Genomic DNA, 6,481 nt, shown 5'->3' with positions numbered 1-6,481 from the left:
AATATTTTTTCTTATTACTCTAAAATACTTTTTTTTGTCTTGTATCTCATATGAGATATTTCTGAAAGTGAGCAGGCCAATATATCACAGTACACAATGGATCAAGGTTGAAGAAGACTTTCTAATTCATCCACAGATATGAGTGGAGCTACTTCTGTCTAAAGGAAATGTCAATCCAGTAAGTGAGAAAAAATTTTAAACATGTTTGTTAAGTATCACTTGATAATACAGAGATGTTCTGAGAAATTCATCACTTGACCATTTTGTCATCATGTGAACAACACAAGAGTGTACTTACAGAGACTAAGATCATTACAACATCACAAGACAATATCATCTTAGGAGGCCACCACTGTATATATGATCTATTAATTACCAACACATTATACAGCACATGACTGTAGCTGAAAGGGAAGATTTGATGGGACAGGTTAATGCTATGAATAGCAAGAAGAGAAGGGCGTTGGAAACACATACAAAAACATATTGAACAAAATCAGTAAAAAAGATATGAAATATACCTTAAGTACCTGGCCAGATAGCATAATTTGATGTTCTTAGCACATATTTGCAGTACAAAGTTTGACCAATGAAAAGCCAGGAATGTAAGTGACAAAGGTAACATTTGTATCTGCCTCAAATTATATTTTTTGTGGAAAACATCCATGCTTTCCAAAGCACCAATGAGACTGAATTTTCTGTGACTAAGAATTTTCACCAAGTTTGTAAATGACATTGAATAATATCTGATTTGGGGACCCTAAAATATTTTATATCTTGGAACATGTTTATTGTTGACACTGGAAACCTACGTGACTGAGCACAAACGGAGCCGACTGAGTGATACACAGGGAATCCCAGCAGCTGGAAGACTGCCACTCCCGCTAAGCACAGGAGGACACCTGAGGATGCGCTGCTTCCATGGAGTGGGGCAGCCTCACACCTGACGGCTGGTGCCTGTCCTTCTAGGAGTTAGCTTATGTGCTACAGGTCCAGCCAGACTGCTGAGAGCATTTCTTCAGGAAGGGTTAATGTGTAATCAGGTTGCAGTCTGTGTATCTTGTAGCAAAGGGAATAGAAAAGTAAAAGCTTCTATCCCTTCTCTCAGGGGAAAGAAGCTGGTGGGCACTTACCTTAGAAGGTTGCCTTTTTTTTTTTAAAAAAAAAAGTTATTTATCTGTTTGAAAGTCAAAATAATAAGAGAGAGAGAGAGATGGAGAGAGAGAGAGACCGTTTTCTGGTTTATTCTTTAAAGGGACTCAGCTGCCAAAGTTGAGTCAGACTGAAGTCCAGAGCCAGGGACTCCATCCTGATTTCTTACATGATTGAAAGATACTTGGACCACCATCCATTGCCTTCCCAGGAGCATTGGTAAGAAGCCAAATTGGAAGCAGAGCAGTGTTAACTTGAACAGATAATCTCATATGGGATGCCAGCCTTGCAAATGATGGCTTAACCTACTGCATCGATAGTAACATTTTACAATACTGTTTATTTGCAATATTAGCTAAATTGTATTAGCAATAACTCAAAACAGTTTTTGTTATGATATGCTAGGAAGCTCTCTTCTGCTCTTTCAAGGCATTTAACAGGGACAGTAAATTTCATTTTTGAATTGTACCATTTTTCTTAAAGTAGTTCCTTCAGGGAAATTATTAAGTGTGTGTGTGTGTGTGTGTGTGTGTGTGTGTGTGTGTGTGTGTGCGTGCATGTGCATGTAAATAGATAGATAAATATTCATTGCAAAAAGTGTCATTAGATTGCATTTAGATTTGCACACACCAAACTTTCCTTACACTTTGTTTATTTCATATTATTTTCCTTAATACTTTTTTCTCCTCGTATATACTTGGACTTCCTTTGATGTCAAAGTTCATAATAGGTTATTTCTGACTTTCAAAAAAAAGCACAGCTATCCTTAAATCACTAGCAGCCAATGGGAAAAACAAAGGGAAATGTTAACATCTTCTAGGAAGTACTGTCTTTTAGTGTACGGACTGGTTTTTGTTGTTGTCTGGCTTGAGTTTTTGCTGTTGTCAGTTGTCCATTCACCCAGGAAGACAGTCCCAAATTGCCTGGGAAAGTATTGTCTGTCTGATTTTGTCATATGTTTAACGAGCAAAGTTTAGCCAACCATCTCATTCCACATTTGGTGTGGATGACAGCTTTGGCAACAAGAATATGGTTTATGGAAGAAAAGTAGAATTTCAAAGAGAGTAGATTATTTAAAAAGTAACACTTAAAATAGAGAAAAGCGATGAAAATATTGTATGAAATAGGAGCTATTTTTAAAAGTGAAATGTGGTCTGTATTGGTATTTAGCATTTCAGTATTTTGTGTGTTCTGTTTCCTTTGGCAGAATCCTATTCCCATGGATTAGCTCAGCATATGAAAGTGCACTTCGTTGGGAATTTCATCTTCCTCTGATGCATGGCTTTATTTAAAATTAAAGTAAAATGGATTTTAAGCATACATGAAGGTTCTTAAAAAGTTCATTCAAAATGCATATAATGCAAAAGCTATGATGTAATTCAACTATTTTGCACCAAAATGGACACCTTTTACTTCCATGTTTTTCACAAGCTTTTTGAAGCAACCCCAAATTTTTGTTTGTTGTTAACATTTTCAAAGAGTTGTTTGTTTTTATTTGAAAGTACAATATACAAAGAGGCATAGAGACAAAAAGGAACATCTTCTGTTTTTGATTCACTCCCCAAGTGGTCGCAATGACTGGAACTGTGCTGATCCAAAGCCAGGAGCCAGGAGCCTCTTCTGGGTCTCCTACGTGGGTGCAGGATCCCAAGGCCTTGGGCTGTACTCACTGCTTTCCCAGGCCACAAGCAGAGAGTTAGATGGGAAGTAGGGCTGCTGGGATTAGAACTGGCATCCATATGGGATTCCAGCATGTGCAAGGCAAGGACTTTAGCTACTAGGCTACTGTGGCAGGCCCTTGTTGTTAACTTTTAAGTGAAAGAGATTTCATTCAAATTCAAACTCTACATAAAGATTTCCACAGATTTTTTGCTTTTCTAACTACCCTATAAGGGTTCCCTTTTGAACTAGTTTGTAATTTTAAATAGTTTGCAAACATTTAGCTTAGGAGTCTTCCTTTTGGCCAACATTATCCAAGGTTTTGTTCAGCATCAAGCAGGACTTAGCAACTAAAATTTGGGTCCAGTTGTTTTATCTGTGAAATAAAGATTTGGAGACTAATTGCTAAGGGTCCTCTTCTTATTTTTCATATTATAAAAATAATCATCTTTGAGATTTTCTTTTGTAAGTAAGGTGTATGAGGATCTGAGGGAGCTTTTGGAATAAAAAATTAAGAAAATATAAGGATCGCCTTTCGTTGTCAGTCAGGGACAAGGACCCGGCGACTCTCCCAGCCAGTTCCCCTGGATCACGCGGCCGCGGACATGTCAGCCGCCGGCACCCGCGGCCTGCGGGCCTCCTACCACCGGCCCCTGCATAAGGTGGAGCTGATGCTACCTGAGAAATTGAGGCCGTTGTACAACCACCGGGCAGGTCCCTGGATAGTTTTCTTCTGGGGCCCGATTACGAAATGGGGGTTGGTGTGTGCTGGACTGGCTGACATGGCTAGACCTGCTGAAAAACTCAGCACAGCTTAGTCTGCTGTTTTGATGGTTATGGGGTTTATTTGGTCAGGATACTCTCTTGTAATTATCCCCCAAATTGGAGTCTGTTTGCAGTTAATTTCTTTGAGGGAGCAGCAGGTGCCGCTCCGTTCTTCTGCATATGGGTATATAATCAAGAACTAAAAGCAAAAGAAAACCAGTAAAAGAGTTCCTGACCACCTGAGCAGTTTAGATGTGGACATAAGCTCTGGGACCTGTTTGATTATTGATAAGGCATTGCTAATTGTGCTATATTTTTGAAACGGCACCAAATTAAAAAAAAATCTAGCTGTCACTGTTAGTTACTGCTTGACTCAACAGGAATATAAAGGAAACTTTTAATAACAATCTCTTCTTAAATGTGACTGAAAGAATTTAACTGTGCATGTTAGTAGCACTTTTTTCTACCATTTGTCCATAGTAAACTGTAATTGGTCATCCATAAAAAAAAAAAAAAGAAAGAAAAAGGAAATACAGGGATCAGTGTTGAGGGCTCAAGAGCTGAATTATCACTTGGAACATCAGTCTCAGAATGCCTCGCTTGAGTCTTTGCTTTACTTTCCATCTTGCTCCTTTTTAAAGCAGTTGTGTTCCTGCTGTCCTGTGTGTAAGATCTGGACTGAACTCCCAGTTCCTAACTTCAGCCTGACCTGGCCCCAGCTATCTGGAGCATTTGAAGAGTGAGTCAGTGGCTGGAGGCCAGGAGGAGATAAAGTCACCAGCCCCACCCTATGGTTCCACCTGTGCTGCAAACCCACCTGTGTTGCAGCCTCACCTGCACTGCCCAGCTGCCCCACCTTTCCATGCAGCAGAAAACATCAGTTTTTCTAGTTTTACCACTTAGAGCAGGTGTTGGCTAAAAATAACCAGCATGGCTGCTGTCTGCATTCCTGAAATGATTTTCAGCTATAATAAGATCATTTCAGTAAAATTGTTATGGCTAGCCCAACTACTTCCATCAGGTACTTGATACCATGGTACTTCTGAAATTTCTGAAAAAAAAAAAAAAAAAGAAAAAGCCAAGGAAATGATATTCACATCTCATCCCCCAAACCACCCCTTATGAATATTCAATTAAGCCTCATCCAGACATTAGCCTCCATGATTCCAGTAAAGGATGTGCTTGAACCTCATGGAGTGCAACTATCTTGAGTATATACACATTCATTCCTGAGTGTGTTCTTCCAGTTTGCATGCAAATTACTCGTTCTTGTCTGCTGACTTTCACCTATAACTAGTCCTCACATTCTTTTCTTGCATCAAAGGCAAGAATCTGGACTCCATACCTTCTCTCTGTGTCTCTCTCCTGTTTCTCCCTCAGTTTCTGTACCTTTCAAATAACATGAAAATAACAAACCAAAAAGTTAAAATTACTTGAAAATAGGGGAACTGGGAAGTTAGAAGTGAATGTGAACCACAGCTATATATTTTCATTATATCGATTCTCATTACAAACTAAGTAAAATGATACTCTCATCACCAGTTATGTACGTGTTAAATATTTTTTGCTTTTACTACTATTTAACACACTATTAAGCCAGCCCCAACAAAATGAGTTTTGAAGTGATTCTGTTTTCCTAAGCTAAAAAAAAAATCCTAAAAGTTGATTTGGTTTAAGTAGGAAATTTGTGGGCAGGGCTCAACTTTCAGGAACACTTCAGTCTTTACAGCAGAAGGCTTTCCACAGCTCCTTGAATTACTTCCTTGAAAACAATGAAAGGACTATGAAAATGGGATTATCACAGCTCCTCCCTTGTTGGCAGGGTGATTTGTGGCTGTTTGCACCCTGCAGGAAAGGAGAACAGAAGAGCAAGGAGAGAGACAGAGAGCCTGTAGCTGTGAAGCAGCAGGCCTGAAGTCACTTCAGCAAAAGGTTGGATTCATCAGATCCCCTGGAGGCTATGGGTTGTTAATAGGTTGCTGTGGTCTGAATATGTTTGTTACCCGAAGTTCATGCATTGAAATCTTAACTGCATGCTAATTACGTCTGGAAAGTTTTATGTTGAAATGTATATCTGACAGTGTTAGGAAATGAAGCCTTTGAGAAGTCATGCGGTCATGGCAGCATGACCTTCATGAATGGGATCCTCAAGTGACACTCTTGCCAATCCCCTTGCTGTGACAAGGTTTCATCTGGCCTGGTGAGATGGCTTAGTAGCTAGCAGACAAAAGATCCTTCTATCGCTCATTTTCTCCATAAATCTGATCTGTGTTTCAACAGAAAGGAGGGAAGGAAAGAAGGAAGGAAGGAAGGAAGGAAGGAAGGAAGGAAGGAAGGAAGGAAAGAAGAAAAAAGAATCTTAAAAGATGTCTTAGCACACAGAGTGGGTCCTTACCAGGCATCATATCTGTCATGGCCTTGACCTTGGATTTCCCATATTCCAACTTACTTTGTTGACAAGGTACTCACTTTTGGTATGCTCTTACAGCAACCCAAGTGGAGCAACACTCTTTTATGGGTTGACTTCAGTCTTCCAAAAATTGGTAACTGGAAATCCCAATTCCTAGTACCTCAGTATGTGACTTTTTAAAAAATTATTTATTGGAAAGGAAGATTTACAGAAAGAGAGAGAGAGAGAGAGAGTGAGAGAGATCTACTTTCACTAGTTTACCCCCAAAATGACCAGAGCAGCTGGGGCTGGGCCAGGCTGAAGCCAGGAGGCAGGAACTCCATTTGGGTCTCTGATGTGGGTTTCAAGGGCCAAACGTATAGAGCCATCTTCTGCCTTTCCAGGTACATTAGCAGGAAGCGGGATCAGAAGCAGAACAATGGTGCTTGAATTAGTGCTTAATGATATTCCTGTATTGCCGGCAATTGCTTAACCTTATAAACCACAATGCCAGAC

General features: G+C 39.7%; 1 pseudogene; it reads left to right on the top strand.

Annotated features, from left to right (window-relative positions):
* Positions 1-3,416: 3,416 nt before the first annotated feature.
* LOC121156359 lies at positions 3,417-3,799 on the top strand (annotated as a pseudogene).
* The last annotated feature ends 2,682 nt before the right edge of the window (positions 3,800-6,481 follow it).

Source organism: Ochotona curzoniae, unplaced genomic scaffold (assembly GCF_017591425.1).
Source record: "Ochotona curzoniae isolate NIBS_2020 unplaced genomic scaffold, NIBS_Ocur_1.0 contig_3368, whole genome shotgun sequence".
Lineage (NCBI taxonomy): Eukaryota > Metazoa > Chordata > Mammalia > Lagomorpha > Ochotonidae > Ochotona > Ochotona curzoniae.
This window is presented reverse-complemented; position numbering and strand designations above follow the sequence as displayed.